The sequence below is a fragment of the Motacilla alba genome, chromosome 7, assembly GCF_015832195.1.
Source record: "Motacilla alba alba isolate MOTALB_02 chromosome 7, Motacilla_alba_V1.0_pri, whole genome shotgun sequence".
In the NCBI taxonomy this organism is placed as follows: Eukaryota; Metazoa; Chordata; class Aves; order Passeriformes; family Motacillidae; genus Motacilla; species Motacilla alba.
In genome coordinates this window covers 2,286,966-2,304,081 of record NC_052022.1, presented here as the reverse complement: position 1 = coordinate 2,304,081, position 17,116 = coordinate 2,286,966, and the positions used below count along the sequence as shown (strand labels likewise).

At 45.6% G+C, this 17,116-nt stretch overlaps 1 protein-coding gene across 3 annotated transcripts in view; it reads left to right on the top strand.

Moving 5' to 3' along the window:
* The first annotated feature begins 96 nt into the window (after positions 1-96).
* MBD5 (methyl-CpG binding domain protein 5) overlaps positions 97-17,116 on the top strand; it is a 122,293-nt gene continuing 105,273 nt past the window's right edge. For all 3 annotated transcript variants that reach the window (XM_038142892.1, XM_038142894.1, XM_038142893.1), the window contains exon 1: positions 97-521. The gene's annotated coding sequence lies outside the window, so the exon portion shown is untranslated. The remainder of the gene's footprint in view (positions 522-17,116) is intronic.

The window sequence follows — 17,116 nt, the reverse complement described above, 5'->3', positions numbered from 1 at the left end:
CGGATCCGTTTCCGGGAGCGGCGCGCGCGGCGCTGTGGGAAGTCGTCGTCGTCCCCCCCCCCCCCCCCCCCCCCCCCCGTTTCCCCCCCCCCCTTCCTCCCCGCGGCCTCCCGAGCTCCCCCGGGGCGCATGCGCGGTGGCGGCCGCCGCTGCTGCCTCCCCTCCTCTTCCTCCTCCTCCTCCTCCTCCTTCTCCTCCTCCTCCTCCTCCTCCTTCCCGACAGCGGCGGCGGCGATGAGGAGGAGCGCGGGGGGGGGCGGCGGCGGGACGGCCGGTTGTTCGCGCCGCTGAAGGGACACGAAGCAGCGCCGCGCCGAGGCGGGGGCGGGGGGCCCCGAGTCGCTGCCCCCCCCGCAGCCCCGCCGGGGAGTTTCTTCCACATCCCCCCCAAACACACCGAAACCCCCCCCCCTGCCGTCCCTCGGGGGCGGCCCCGCGGAGCGCCGCTCCCTCCTCCTCCTCCCCCTTTATTACCCTTTGTGTGCGTCTCCGCCTTCCTCCCTGCGCCCGGGGGCCCTGAGGTGAGTGCGGGGGGAGCGGCGGGGCGGGGGGGGGGGGGTGTTTGTTTACCCCGTGTTTACCCCCCGTTTACCCCGGGGGGGCACCGCCTGTCACTTGGGGCCCCTTCCCGGCGCCCCCCGCCCCAGCTTTGTTGTCGGGGGATGCTCCGGGGATGCTCCTTCGGGCCCCTCCGGAGCGGGAGGGGAGGGGGGTGATGGTGGCGGGGGCGCCGGGCAAAGTTCGGGGTGGTGCGGTGGGTGCTGAGCCCCGGCCGAGTCCCCAAAGTGTTGTTTTCCCGGGGTAACGGGGAGCCCCGGCGTTGCCCCCCAGGTTCCAGGCCGATGTTTGACTTATTGTTTGAGTTATTAAACCCCTGCGGTGGTGAAGGTACAAAGACCACTTGTACAAAGACCCTTTCCCGAGCTGAACTTCCAGGGATAGACGGTCCAGGAGCTGGACTTGGTGTTTGCAGGGTTGGGATGTGGTTTGGTGGCAGCCCCTGGTTATCGGTGGTGCCCGGCTATATTTGGTCAATGGTTTGCTCGGATATATATGTCGGGATGTGTTTTTCCATGGCTTTCTGCTGGGAAGGCCAAGTGTCTCCATCCCCGCTCACCGTGTTGGTCAGGTGCTGCTGGTGGACTGACCTGACCATGTTTTCTGCTGGTTCGAGGGAAACTTACGTGTTCAAACGTCTGAAATGTGTTAAAATGTAATGGCTTTAAATGTCAAACTAAATTCTGGACTCGAGGAAGTGTTGGGAGAAGCCTTCTTAGATGTTTGCAAGGATCCAGAAGTAAGAGTTGGGGCATTAACGCCGAGTTGAAATGAGACAGTCCCCTACACAAGTAGGATGTTTATATTGGAATTGTTGTTGTCTGCTTGTTTCTGGAGCTTAATTATGTCCTCTGTAATTTCCAAAAGACGGTTGGAGTGCTTTGGTTTATTTTGGGCTTATTATTTTTGGTTTAATAAGTGCTGAGTGCAGAACCATGGAGTAGGCCGTGAGTGTGTGTTCCAGAGGGGCATCCCAGTTAAATGGTGGTCAGCAGAGAGTGTGTGTCACTGTGCCTCGTGCTGAAGGATGCCCACAAGAAAGAGCTCTCCTGACACGCCGGGCTGTCTCCCATTTCTAGTTTGTACCCACGTGTCTGGTGGGAAGCGGCAGATTTGGGGTCAGGAAGAGTTTGCAAGAGCCGTAATTTGATGGGGTGGAAGGAGCAGGAGAAGACCAGAGCTGGATTGATACTGGACAATGTTGTGATGGAGAATTGGAGGCAGTAGCCATAACTCTAGTTCTTTCTAATAGTTTGCTGTTAGTTTTCTTTTTGCTTGTAATAACTTTGGGTTCAAACATGTGGCGGAAAAACCTCGACGGCGTCAATCCCCAAAATCAGCAGATCTGTGGATAAACCCCCGTGATTTAAACATGTGACTCTCCTTTTAGTTTACTACAGGTGAGAGTTGGACAGCAAAAGCCTGTCCAAGAGTAAAGGACATCATTTCATTATTTTATTTCATGACAGTGCTGCGTTTCTCAGATCCCATTGATCTGCTTTCCTCTGTACATGGAAGCCTATAGTGGCTGCAGGGTTACATTCCCTGTGTATGTAGAGCTGCAACTCTGCCCCCAACTCCACATCCTACAGTGATGTGGAATTCTTACAGGGATTTAACCATCTCCTTGTGTTTTGGGCTTGAAGTACCCATGGTTTGGTTGAATATGGTTAGACGGTGAAATTGATCAGGATTCTGAAGCTGGGCAGAATAATTCAGGGCTTTTTCTTGCTTTAAATCCTAGAGATAAAATTCCTGATAAACCTTCATTTCCATAGGCCTCCAGTCCTGCAGCCAGGTCTGTGCTGGAGGGAGAGCTGTGGGATTGGGGTGGGAAGGGCCCTCTGCAGGAAGCACTGGTGGGACTGGGATTCTGGGTGGCAATTCCTGCATTCCTGCAGGCTTAGCACAAAGGGGTCTCAGGCTAATTTGGGCCTTCTGGCTGCTGTCACAACCTTCCAAGAGCTGAAGGAATTGGATCTTTCAACCTGTGCTAGGAAAGATCCTGAATTATCAACAGCTGTAACTAAAAGGCAACACAGTTTCTTTTTATTTGTCTTCTTGAGCTCTTTTTGCTGCTATTATTGAGATATTTACAGGTGCTGATTGCTTTTAGGAAAACTTGGAGCAGATTTTCCAGTTCTTTATCTTTGGGGACAGAATTAACAATTGTTTTGCTGTATTCTGGGTCGGTGGCTTCCTGGGCTCTAAGGGCAGATCGTTTGGAGTTAGCAAGGACCTGCCATGGCTGTGCTGAGCATAAAGATGCTGTTTGGGCCTGACTTTAATAACGTTTCCGTGGAGTTTGCTGCCATACCTTCCTTGCTTTGTGGACAAATGAGTTGGTCTCTATTTGGATTAGGGAGGCGGATGTTTGAGGAGAATCTTTATGATGCAATACCTTCAGTAATTGAACTTTTCTTGCAGTCCTTTCGTTCTTGGGCTGTGGAGGGATCAGTGTTTCTCCTTGTCCAAAAGCACTGGAGATCCTGGCTTCAGTCCTCTCCAGGATGGAACGCCTTGGGATTCAGCTGGGTTATTTAATTCGCTTTGTCAGTGCATTTGTTTCTTTTTCCTACTGTCCCTCATGGTTATTCCTTCTCTGTGGAAGATCAGTGGCTGCAGTACGGTCTCTAAGTCCACCATGAGTTTGTGGATCAGCAGCCAGTGCTCCCTGTGGATGTTCCCTGTGGAAGGCAGCAGGCCAGCTGGGAGGCCCCTGGTGCCCATCTGGAGCCCCACTAATGTCCCAGTGTCTCTATGGGCTTAAGGGGCCACGTGCACAAAGCAGTTCAGCCTCATCTGTTCATGGCCAGGGACACAAATTTTGAAAGTGGCTGAGCTTCCTTTGCAAAAATCCTGTCAAAACTTTGTGGCAGTGGGGAATTCTGTTTGTTCTTTCAGGTTTGTTGGGTTGTCTGCGGGTTTAGTTCTGTTTGGTTGTCCCTGTGCTGGTTCTTGTTCTCAGTGGAAATCAGAATTACCATTGATTTCAAAAATAAAAAGATACAGGATGCATTTATTTCCTTTTTAATGCTCTTATGTCATTAAGGACCTGCTTATTCTTTTAAAGAGTTGCTTGGACGTTGGAAACCACAGGCTCTCATTGGCTTTTCTTTGTATTTATTTTTGGAACTATTAGGTGGAATAATACTGCTCAATCAGTTTCAAATGGGCCCGCACAGGAACCAAGACTGGTATTAGGGATGAAATTTTGGGACAGCATTGGAAATAGCTCTCAGGATGCTTTAATTTTTCTCTGTGTATCTGGAGCTAAATGAGGAGGGAATAAAACAAAAAGCAGCAGTTAAGAAATTGAGAAGTGCTGACTCCTTCCCCCTTTTGAATTCCAAGTTCTTTATTACAGCAATTTCTATTTTCTTGATGAATTGTCTAGAAAGGAGTTCAGACTGGGTACTATTTTTAAATCAAGGTGAAATTTGTCAAAATCACTTGGACTACAATATTAAAAAGTGTATGAGTACACATGCAAATGAGTTTAGCTGCATACACAGATTTGTAAATATATAAATGTAAAATTAAATTTGTAAATATATAAATGAGCATCGACAAGAAGTAGTAAAAACCAGCTGATAGGAACTTCTCAGTGCTGCTTTAAGGTCCTTGTGGCTCCCGGGGTGTGCGCTGGGAGCCCCTGAGCTCCAGGCTGGCAGCAGCAATCAGTGAGAGCCCTGCCATGGCTATTCATAGAGCTTTGTGAAACGGGTTGGTCATCTGGGTTTATCTGCAGCCTGACAGGTGTTCCCAGCCCCAAAATCTCCATTGCCTCCCATCCTTCCCATGGGAATGACTGAGGAACAAATCCTGCGCTGCCTTCAATTGTTCACTCTTTAGGCAGGAGCTGGAGATGCCCAAGATACATTTCTTGTTTGTTTGAGGGGTTTTTTTTTTCCTGAAATATTCTGTTTCAGGAGCTTTAAATGTGCTTTAAAATGAAGTGGTAAAATGCTTGAAAATTCTTTTTTTATGTTTCTAAGCAAACCTTTATTCTTCCATTTATTACTCTGGTTAAATTCAATGTGCTGTTTATTTTATATATTTTTATTTTCCAGAAAATGTTTTAAAGTAAGCGAGCAATATTTTTTAAAATTCTTATCCTGCCACAATATCTGATAACCAGAACTCATAGAAGCAAGATATTAATTCATTACTTTGCTATGAGGTAAAATTGAAGCTTGGGCTAAAAAATACATATATATTGTCATAATTTTTGCTTAGTCTACAATTTCAGTGGCATTAAATGCAGAATTATTTTGGTGTCTGAGTAATCTGAAATGTAAATAGCATCTGAAATATGAGGGCCCTTCGTTTGCAGCATCAGTAGCATGGCCTCGCTCAGGAGAATTCCCAAGTGAGGGAAGCAGAACAGTTGTCAATTGTTTGCACAACAAATCCTGCTGGATCAAATGGTGATATTCCCAACGTTTAGATCAAGGAAGGCACGAGATAATGTTGCCTTGTACCCCACTGCCAAAGGAAACAAACGCAGCCTAAGTTAGGAGAAAAATTTGGCCAGCTAGAACCTGGGCCTACATATCAGAAATCCAGATAATCAGAATTTTCCATTCATGCTGCCTAATGGTTGAAAAACATGGAAATTCAATTTCGCTCGGCCAATTTTAGACTTGGTTTTTAAGCTCTGGTAGGTCATTGCCAACATGTTATTTAGGATTATCTGTTGTGACAAATTAAAAGCTTGATCAAAATCCGTGAAATGTTTGGGTTTGTCTTCATCCTTGAAGCTTTTACCTGTCTGCCTCATGTATATTTATATATATTTATTTACATACATACATACATATATATCTATCTATATATATGTGACTAGGCCCATGAATGAGTACAAATTTCATGTGTTTTGGTAAGACTGATGCTGTAGCTTCAGTCTAACCAAAACACATGAAATAATGAAAGTAATAAACATAGCCTTATATTTTTGGTTGTGTTTGATCCTAATCTATTTAATTTAATTTAATTTTTACTTTTAAGACTGGTGCAGTGAAGCTTTATGCATCTATTTAGTTTTTTATATAAGCACACTGTCAATTTAAGGAGATAAATTTTATTTATTTTAACTGTGTGTACAAGAGAAGCACAAAAAAAAAATTGTGCCGGATCCTCTCATCCAAACTCCAGATAAGAAGAATTTTTTTAGTATCTGCTATTTTTGGAAGAAAACACTGCAAAAGTGAACAAATGAGATCATTGATTCAAGAAACAAAGTAGTCAGGAATCTGTAGTGAGCTGGTTTTTTAGAACAGAACTTCCTTTTGTCTTTTAGGGCTTGGGGGCAGGAGAGGGATACGTTGTTCCCTCGTAATCTTTATGGGGAAGAGGCTTGGATCAGATTTCAGAGGTGGATGTGTTGGTGATGCAATGTGGTGTTGTCTTGTTGTTCCTGATCGTGCCTGCCTGGAATGGCAAATATTGTGAGGTTTTCTGGCTTTTTAGTTGTTTCTGGAAGGCTCATCCCGTGTTTCTCAAGGAGTAGCTCCCTTTGAAAGCAGTGATTTTGCTCAGCAAAGATGGATTTTCCCCATGTTTGCTGTGCTGGGAAAGGTTTGGTTTTTGGAGATGCTGTTCAGAGCTACTTTTCCTCCTCATTTTGTCCCAGGGGAATTGCTGGGTTTGGGAGCTGGAGCCCAGTGGAAGGGTTTGGTAGTGCTGGTGCCCTCAGAGCCCCTGGCCATGGCAGGCAAACCCCAATGAGAGCTGAACCTTCTGTGGCCTCAGACCGGGGAGCTGCAGAGAGGATCACACCAGGCAGCGGCCTGTGATTCCCCCAGAAATTCCTTTCACTGCTTCCTTTCAGGTTCACAACTGGAAAGATTGGGATCTGTGTTTGGGATTGTGGCTCTTCAAGGTTTCCAGTGGAAGTTTTGTCCTAAATAAGGGCTAAATACCAGAGCAGGTATCAAAATCCCTCCAACGCAACCCTCGAGTTGTCCAAACTCAAAGCACTGTTGGCTTTTCCCTGCTAAGATCATTTAAACGCTGAGAGCTGGGAAATCCCACCTGCTTGGGGTAGCCAGAATGGACAAGAAAATGAACCAAAAACTAAACCCAAAAATTCCACGTACTGCTTGAAACTTGGGCATGATGTTTGAGTTTGAGGCCCATGTCCTTAAAAATCTGTGAGTTGTTGGAGCCTTTTAAAAGCCACGTGGCTCCCCTTGAAGCTGCCTGGGTGTTATTAAGTAATAAAGCAGGGCTGTGTCTGTGGGCCAGCTGAAGCAAACCATATCTGGGCTGGAGGCTATTGGTTCCTCACCTCTGTTTTAAAATTAGTCCAATCGTTTGCAGCGTGATTCATTTCTAAAAATGACTTGTCCATCTGTGCAGGGTGCCCTGGCTGGAGCGTTGGAGTGCTGCTGGGGCTTTGCTGCAAGTTGTGTTACTCTCAGGACATCTTGGAGCTGTTGTATCCCACTTTTCTTTGATAAATATGTTGATTCAGGCATTAAGCCGGGTATTAAAAACTGTGGTGGGGGTGATTTTGATTTTTGGAAATAGCTGTCCGATGTTTCTACTCTTGAGACTCTACTAGTAAATACATAGATGTGAAATCTTCAAGGAAAAAAATAAATATAGTAATAATGTCTATTCTGTTTTCACTGCTAAAATATTGATCGACTTCTTAGGTGCTGGATCAAGCCCTAAATCTGAATTTTTATGAGTTGTAACTTCCCAAAGGTCTTGGGGAACAAAACTTGTACCAAAGTAATGCTCCCCCAAAGTTGGGCAGCTCCTTCCTCAGCTGCCCTGTGGGTTCCTGGGGGATCCCCTTCCACCTGGAGCTTTCTTCCCAGAACTCTGGGGATTCCTGGGCTTTTGCCTCTGCTGCTTTCCCTAAAAACTTCTCCCTTATGAATCAGTTCTTAATCATCCTCTGTAACTCAGGTTCTTTTGATGGAAGAGTCCTGCTAAGGATCTGCAGACATTTAGAATCTGCAGAATTTAGGAGCGTGTCCCTGGAACGTCAAAGTAAACAGAAAATCAAGACAGTATTTTTAATTTTTATGTTAAAGGAATTTACGTGCCAGTAAAAGTATTCCCATGTGTAAGAGCAGCATCCTTTTTCTTTAAGAATAATTATCAGACTAATAACTGTTGCTTTGTCAGAGAAGGGATATATGAACTTTGGAGAGCCTATTGTTACATCTGTTTTAATTTTCAAAGAAAAAAATCAAAAAGAATTGATCAATACTTCTCCAAGTATTGATCTTTGCTAAATAAAACTAAGTTTAACTTTATTTGGGGTTTTTTTTTGATGTTACAGACACAACAGCCTGAGAGAGACTTATCCCATAGATGAACAGTTGGAAGTAGATTATTCTCATTTTTAATGTAAAAACTGTTAATATTCGGCTTTTGCTAATTATTGCAAATAATTGTAATACTTTGTGTGGAATTTATTGATGGTCCATGTGAGTCTGAAATGCTTCTGTGCAATTATAGAAAAAATGAAATGCTTTTTAGTTTGTGCTTTGGTAGATAGCAGTCAAATGCATTTGTAATATAGGAAATGTTCAGTACAGTGGTGGTGAATGTAAACTGAATTGTTGCTGCTGGTGAACATTAAATTGAGGATATTTTAAGGCATCTCCAGTTGTTGCCTTGAAAGAAAGCTCTTTTTAGAGGTCTTTATTGACTGTCCAGTGTTGGGAGTTGGTTGTCCTGTGCTCCAGAGGTGTTCACAGGTAGGTAGGATTTTGGGATTAGGTTCTGTGAACCTGAATATTCATCAGAAATTCCCAAATAATTACTGTTTCTTTTAATCTCTGCATTAATCCTGTCCAGTGTAATCCGTAATTATTCTGTCCTCAATTTGCACGGACTCTCCTGTTGTTTACTCCTGCTTTACTCACCTACTTTATTGTGCCCCAATAGACATTCCTGACGAGTTACTAACTCTGAGTTGCCCTGGGAATTGTCTGTGTGTTTTTGGGGCAGCGAGTTTATCACCCCACAAAAAACCCATCGAACTTCAGGGAATGCATCCACCAGGCTGAAATATTTTGATTTTTGTGCACAGGACGGTAAAGCTGCTTCAGGAGAGGAGGAGTTCCGTGGAGCTGCAAGGTGCAGCCTGTGGATAACCCTTCCTGCTGCTCTCTGTGGCTTTGGGGTTAGGGAACGGGGGGTTTGGCTCCCCAGAAAGGAGCAGGGAGGGCAGGGCTCTAACTGAAAGCTGCTGCAGAGGCCTCGGGGCTGCAGGAGGAAGGAAGCAAGCGGGAAAACGTTCAGAGGCAGAGGCTGGGGAGAGGGGTTGGTGGTCAGGAGCAGTGAAGGGGGATGTGGATGGCAGCAGGGAGGGAAGGGGGTGAGGCAAAGCCGGAGTTTGGGGCGGAGTTAGTCAGGGCTGTAATGAAAATTAGGGGGATCTGGGGAGCAGGGGCCTCTGGGGGTGTGTAAATTGTTTGCCTTGACAGAGGGGAGCAGATCAGGGAACCATGGAGTGGTTTGGGTTGGAAGGGAGCTTAAAGCTCATCCCATTCCACCCCATTCCATGCTTGGGTCATCCAGCCTGGCCTTGGACACTGCCAGGGACCCAGGGGCAGCCACGGCTGCTCTGGGCAACTGTGCCAGGGCCTGCCCACCCTCACAGGGAACAATTCCTTCCCAACATCCCATCCATCCCTGCCCTCTGGCAGTGGGAGCCATTCCCTGGCTCCTGTCCCTCCATGTCTTGTCCCCAGTCCCTCTCCAGCTCTCCTGGAGCCCCTTCAGGCCCTGCCAGGGGCTCTGAGCTCTCCCTGGAGCCTTCTCCAGGTGAAACTCTCTCAGGTCTCCCAGCCTGGGATCTCCAGGCCTGGGATCCACAATCTGATGGGAAGGGGAGCTGGTGACTCTTGGTGGGAAAACCCACGTGGCAGCCTCGCTGAAGCCACAAGTATCAAGAATATTTTCACACAGTGTCAACCAGAAAGTGCTGCTTAATCACAGCCTTTACATCCAGCAGCCTCAGAATGATTTGAAAAGGGAAGTAAACAGGCCTGTGAGTGTATAAATAATTCCATAATATTGCCACTGTTGCTGCCTCAACTTGGAAGAGCTGGGAGTTGCTGCTGATCGGGCCTGGCTGGGCAGCCAGCCCTGATGCTCTCAGACCAGTGATGGCTGACCTAGAGCAGAGGCTGGGCAGAGCTAAAGATTAAAGTAGGGATCATCAAGAGACCTCAATGGATGCACCTTGGGCAGCACAACCCAGAATGGTCCCAAAATGGTCCCAAAATGCACGAGCGCTCCCGGGGTCTCTGCCTTGGCTCAGCTCTGCTCCATTTGCACCTTGCAGTTCATTGTCCAGTTCCAGCTTTAGCCCAGGCACTCCCACCCTGCTTGTTTTTCTCTCTGCAGCCCACGCTGTTTGTGCTCCTGGCCTGAGCTTTGGATCATTTGTCCTTGGTGCCCAGCTGGAGCAGGAATTGTTTTGTCTCCCTGCTCTGTGCACAGAGCTCACCATCCCCTCATATGAAGCCTAGACTTAGACACTGAAGCAGCAGAGTCTGAAAAATATGAAAGCTGAAACCTGGGGCATCATCAGGACCTGTATCAGTGCCCCAGAAGTGCTTTCACATCTTGGAGGACTTTGGCCTGGATGTTTGGGTTTCCAGGAGGGAAGTCTCCAGCAGTTCAGTCCATGACTTGAGCTGGGTTCTGCTTTGTCCCAGCGTGGATCTGCTCTGCTCCCAGCTCTCCTGGGCAGCCCATCCATGGCTGAGTTTTCCTAGGAAAGCATCTCACTGTGGAGAGGGTGGCTGGAATGCTGTGCATGCCTTGCCTGTGTTGTGTTTACTTTGACTTTATTCTCCTTGCTCGTCCTCTGAGTAAACAATCCTAATCCAGTGCTGCACATCCCAGGCAGCTCTGCTGGGTCTCGCAGAACCTCCCTGCCTTCCTGCACCTCCTTTTGCCATCAAACACAGTATTCCTAGGCAGGGAAAACCACTGATTTATATGGATTATTCTAATCCAACGTCATGCAAGCAAAATCAAAAAATAGTTTGACTACCTAATGATTCAGAAATGCAGACGTGTTGCCAAAAATTTTAGCATTTGTTAGCTTTACACTTGAGCAAATGCATTCTGGTAGAGAATTGAACTTCTTTATTTTAACTCTTATCTGTGGAGTTTTAAGACTTAGGAATTTATCCCACCAAAAAAAAAAAAAAACCAACATCATTTATAATTTTAACAAATATGGAAACCAGTCTTTAAATTTCTTGTACCTTCCTCTTTTTTGGAATAAATATTTCTGAATTTATAAATACCAAACCACGACAAACCACGACAAGGGACAAACATTTTTCCTTTAAATACAGCCAGAAAAGTTTCTTCTTTTGTTGAACAGGAGCTCTAATATGATTTAGCATTTTCTACTTTCAGATAATGGGTTGAAGCAGAGCTTTAATGAAATAAATTCAGTGTAGCTTAATGAGGAAAGGGGGTTACTCTTGAATAACTCAGTTTCTTTCCAGTGCTTAAGTATTTCAATAAAAACAGGAACTAAATTTTTGGAGGAACTTCAGCAGAAGAAGGAGCCAGATGTGTTGATTTTGTAAACATTAAACAATCTGCATTCTAAGAATTATTCTCTGATCCCTTTGAACTCAAGGAGTGACTAAATGATTTTGTCTCTCTATTGGACAAAGTGGTTTTCTGTGCATTTGCCAGTCATAACCAGAGCCTTGATATTATTGTAATGTATAAAATATTAGGAATAATGTGGGATTTTAATTTTTTGTCACTGTCTTCTGTAGAAATTATTTTGGACCTAATACAGGGAGATGATTTTACATAGTTCCATAAAGAATAAGAAAAGAGAAGTGGTAATTTAGGATAAACAGACTTCTTACCAGTGCAGAAACTTGATTTCTGAATTTAATTTCTATTGGATAATGTAAACTGAAAGTACTGATATTAATCTATGTTAGCTTCTGGTTAGCTGGAGCTTACTAAAAATTAACTTAATTTTAATGTTTTTTTCCTGTTCTACCTGAAAAAAAAATCCAAAACCCAAACCTGTCCCAAAGCACTGTGCTTTTCTCTAAATTACCACAGCTGTATATTTCAAATAAATATTCTCCTGTAGTTCTGTCACAAGAAGGAAAAGGGGATTTGTTCAATCAGCTGAAATGAAATTATCTGCAAACCAGCAATGAGTTCCTTATGCATTTTTCCCATGATTCACTGTCTGATGAAAAATATGTTAATATTTGTTATAATTTTTAAACCAGATTTGAGAGGATTTGGGGTTTTATTTAGGGTTTTATATAGTAACACACAAGTCAGTTGAGTCTTTGACATCAGACGGATGGGAGGGACTTGAACCAAGTGAAGTTACCTGTTCTGCATGAATCTCTCAGAATCTTGCTCGTCACCAAGTTCTTCTCACTACTCTAAAACACAAAATTTTAAATTCCGACTAAAATGTTTTGGATCAAAGTGAGGAAAAAAAAAATTCCTGCAACATTCCAGTATACAATATTAAATAGGAAATTCATGGAGTTATTCAGTGTTTAAAAGTGCTGGTTTTGTTTTCATTCATAGCCAGGGAGCTTTGCGTTGTTTTTACATGATTTTTTACTTTATTTTACTTTCTTAATGTAGAAAAATGATACTTTCTTTCATTTTAAAATATTTTTTAGTATTTCCTGTGTTTTGGTGCTGCCATAAATAATATTAAGTATTAATAACATGGTTGGGGTACAAAAAGTTGTAATTAATGTCTGGGCAGAGCGCTGTGTGTTTCTGGAGAGAAATCTATTCAGGTTTCGGGGGCAGTTACTTTTCCTGTGTGTTTTGTGGGGTTTTGGGGCTTGTTATCCCACAGGCACCACTTCCCTGTGGGCTGGCTGGGCTGGTGCCTCTCCCAGAGGTCAGCTGATGTTTCATAGTGGAGTGCAGCAGATTTTTCTCTGTGCAGTGAAAAAAGAAGTTTTATGACCTGAGCAAAACACTTTCCCCATTTCTGTAGAGACTTTTAGTGTCCAAAAGCTTTTCATAAATACAGCTATAGAATACCTAAGGCTATTCAATTCATCTTCTCAAGGGCGAAGGATTCTTTTTTTTTCCTTTTTTGATTAAATTTTTTGGAGAAAGGAAGCTGTCAGAACAGACTTTACAGTTTTGCCTTTGTTGAATTGACACTCTATAAAATTTTATTTTAGCAGATTCGATACGAGAGGGAAGCAAACGAGAGACTCCAAGTAGGGCAGAGAGGAAAGTTGCAGGTTATTAAATCTTTTCGAGGAGAAAAGGAAGTAGTTCAGTGTGCTCACAGAGGTTCCTGTGTCAGCAGTTGGGAAGCCTGGCAGAGATTATCTCCAGGCAGCAGCAGGTTAAGGAGGACAGGGTGGGAAGGGGATGCTGAACTTCCAGCAAGAAGGAAATTGAGATATTTAACCTGATTCAGAGCTGGGTTTGCTTTAGATCCCGTTTTACTCCTCAGTCCTTGAGCTGCAGTGTGAGAGAGTTGGGAGCACGCAGGTTAAAAAGTGGATTTCAGTGTGTTGAAACAGACATCTTAATAGATTTGTTAAATTTTTTTAGAATGAATGTAGCATTAAGGAAAAAATGATAGCAACACAGCAGATAAATTGGAGTAATTGAACATTTAACACGTGGGTGGGGTAGTGGGGAAGGGAGGGTTTCCACCCCATCCTGCTCTCCATGGACATCCACAGGGAAGGGTTTCCACTCCATCCTGCTCTCCCATGGACATCCATCCACAGGGAGGGGTTTCCACCCCATGCTCTCCATGGACATCCACAGGGAAGGGTTTCCACCCCATGCTCTCCATGGATATCCACAGGGAAGGGTTTCCACTCCATCCTGCTCTCCATGGATATCCACAGGGAAGGGTTTCCACTCCATCCTGCTCTCCATGGACATCCACAGGGAAGGGTTTCCACCCCATGCTGTCCATGGACATCCACAGGGAAGGGTTTCCACCCCATCCTGCTGTCCATGGACATCCACAGGGAAGGGTTTCCACCCCATCCTGCTCTCCATGGACATCCACAGGGAGGGGTTTCCACCCCATGCTCTCCATGGACATCCACAGGGAAGGGTTTCCACCCCATGCTCTCCATGGCATCCATCCACAGGGAAGGGTTTCCACCCCATCCTGCTCTCCATGGATATCCACAGGGAAGGGTTTCCACCCCATGCTCTCCATGGACATCCATCCACAGGGAACGGTTTCCACCCCATGCTCTCCATGGCATCCATCCACAGGGAAGGGTTTCCACCCCATGCTCTCCATGGACATCCATCCACAGGGAAGGGTTTCCACCGCATTCTGCTCTCCATGGATGTCCATGAAAGTTTTGTTGGGAGCTGTCCCTGTCCTAAGGACGTGGGCAGGGTTAATGGGGTTGTTTTGGGGTCCTCTGGCCCCAGGGTCCGTGCCATGCTGTGTCAGCTCCGTTCTTTGTGCCAGCTGAGTTGGGTGTTTGGGGCTGAGCTCAGGGAGCCCCCTCTGGGTGTGTGCCCAGAGCTCAGCAGCATTGCCAGCAGGATCCTCGGGCTGTGCTCCCATCCCTGGAGCTGGCAGTGCCTCTGGAACGCTCCGGAGCCAGCGGGGCGTGGGTGGGAGGTGGAGCCAGGTGAGCCATGGAGGCTCCCAGAGCAGTCGTGTCCCTGCCAGTCGGGACTTGTGGGAGACTGGCAGGGATCAGGAGCACAGCCCTTCTCTGCAGTGTCATTCTCACAGAAAATTGCTGCTTGTTTTAGGGGATTGTCCTGCCTGGTGCTTGATACCCACTGTGGTAGGGAGGGGAAATCAGAGAGATAAAATCCTAGAGAAACGTGTGTGCAGTCCTACATGGGGCTTGACTGGGAAGATTCCACTTGTCCTGTGTTTAGGCAGGGCAGTGAGAAATGTTCCGGCAGCCTGACAGCAGGTGAACGTTATCCAGACTGCAGCAGTTTGGGAATCAGACCTTCTGTTTTGGGAAGTTGTCATTTCTGCAGTCATGGAGACGCTCATTAGACATCTCACATTCAATATGCGGCTTATTGAGCAGTTGGCTGAGAAATGATGAGCAGAGCAATTGCATCTTGAGGGAAAGCTGCCTTTGGAGAGGATGGGCTTCCCTGGATTAATCATGGACACGTAATTGCTGAAATTTTTTGAGTTAATCTGACGATGCTGCTGGGCATGGATGCTTTTCTGATGGGATGGGGTAGGTCCAGCTGGGTTAGGGTCATACTTTTGCTTTGTGTGAAGATCTGGAAGGAGCAAACCCAGTGGGGTGGTAAGGATGTAACCTGTGAGTAAGTTTATTTTTTACATGCTGGTGTTAGAAACCCTGAGACCCTTCAATAATGAGGTGAGATGGGTGCAGTTCCCTGATTCTTCTTCCAAAACTTAAAATGACATTGCATTAAGAAATAAATGAATAACAAAGCATGAAACAAACCAAAAGTGCATGGGCTAACATTCTGGTTTCTTGTCCACTGAGAAGTTCACAGTAAAGACTGTGAAAATAAAAATTGATGTAAAATTGTGCCCTTGGCTGCATTCTACTAAGGGTCCAGAATAGTTACTTTTTATGCACTGAGACTTCCACTAAATTCATATATTCTACAGCTTTCCTAGCACAGATAAAAGGGCCTGGATCAATGATATAATTTACCAATTTAGACCTTAGTTTCTATTTTTAAGTAAGTAATATCTAATATATGGTAGGGGGTTGGGAGCATCTTGTGAAGAAACATTTATCTCTAACCGTTTTGGATTCTAAGGCCCGAATGAATATGGGAGAGCAGACTGAATTTACAAAATATCAGTCTGAGCCCAACAAAAGGACTGGGGCTTCTTTTCTTTGAGGTGTTTTTTTTTTTGTTGTTCTTTTTATCTCCCAACTGAAAAATACTTCAGTTCTTCCCCACCCCCAAGTGAAAGAAGAATTGGAGTGCCCTAAGACAGGGAGAGAAGCAGAAAAGGTGAAAAGCCCCGAGCAGCAGGGCAGAGCAGAGGAGGCCATAAAGGGTTTGTTGTGTGGTACACAGGTTGTTAATGCTGTTAATGATTGAGCTGTTTATGGGGGATTACAAAGGGATAGGAAACGACTCTGCTCAGGAATTCCACTGAACCCCAGAGACACGAACAAAAGTTTAGCGGGATGCTGGACTGGGACTGGGCTTCGGCAGCAGAAGCTCCTCAGAGCTGGTGAGGAGCACAAACACCAGTGGCTGCAGGCTCATCCTGCTTTAGTGGGCCACCGGACGTGTCCCCCGGGCAGAGGCTCCTGGGACACCGAGAGTCCCTGGCACTATTGAGTTACGGCGTGGTAGGGTAACAGGAGCTGGGAGTTCACAGAAATATGCTGTCATACTTGCTAGACCTGTACATCGAGTTTGGGGGTTGGGCATTTTGGGGGTTTGTTTTCTAGGGGGTTTTAATAAATGCAAACTTCCTAAACCCCACTGATAGGTAGATATTTGTTATTTGCTCTGTGGGGAGTCCATTTTGGTTGCTAAAGACCAGGAACATAGTTTTACTATTGGTTTTATGAATACTTTGGACATCCAGCCTGTTTCCTCAGAAGTGTAATGTTATGGTTTATAAACTGGAAGTCCCTTCTCCTATTTTCCCACATCATAATGAAGTTTACAGCAGCTCTGGCTGCTTCTCTTCTGGTTGTGCTTCAGGCTCAGTGACTCGGGTTCTTGGGCTGTGTCCCCACGGGTGGTGACCTTAGGGAGGGCTCTGAGGAGTGCTGGGACTTGCCCTGTGTCGTGCTGTTGCAGTCTGAAATCATCCTGTCCTGCTCACAGACCCATCATGCAGAGTCTGAGCACCAGGGCCATGTTTAGAAATCGAGGAGGAACCTTTCCAACTCCTCGTAGCAGAGATGGGAAGAGGAGGAGTAGCCGCTTGTCATTTCCTTGCAAAAGAGGCTCCTCAGTTTCTAGAAACATTTCTGGTGGTGTTGAGCGGTTTGATCAGCCTCTAGCTGTGTTTTCAGTAAAAAATGCATCTTTTTGATGTTTCTCCCAAAGCTATAGACTTGTCTTTACCCTTATTAGTTCTTGGGCACATTATGATGATCGTTGTAGATGGTGCAAAGTGGTGAAAATGCTCCTTTGAGCAGTGCCAGGTTTTAGCATTAGAAGGTTCAGGGAATACTGAGCAGAGAGAAAAGCTGGAACATCCTGGCCATTGTAGTACTCTAACATATCAAATTACACACACAACGCCCCCATTTGTGCAAAAATCATTAATCCAAACCACCTGTTTGTTGTACACGATTTTACTTCACCTTTTGTTGATACCAGCTCTGGGGTGAGACATCTGTGGGAGTGAAACTCCTGCCATATTCCAAATGGGAATCCAACTGTGAGCCATGGATCAGGTTAGCACCATTTACATGAATTAGCAAAACCCATCAGCTGCCAACCAAACTGCTGCGAGCTCCACTTGTGGCTGGAAGTTCAGGCTTCCTGGGGCTCAGCTGGGTGTAGGAGCTCCAGTGCAGTGGCTGCTGCAGCAGTTTGAGCTGCCTCTGCCTGGCAAGGGGAGCACTGG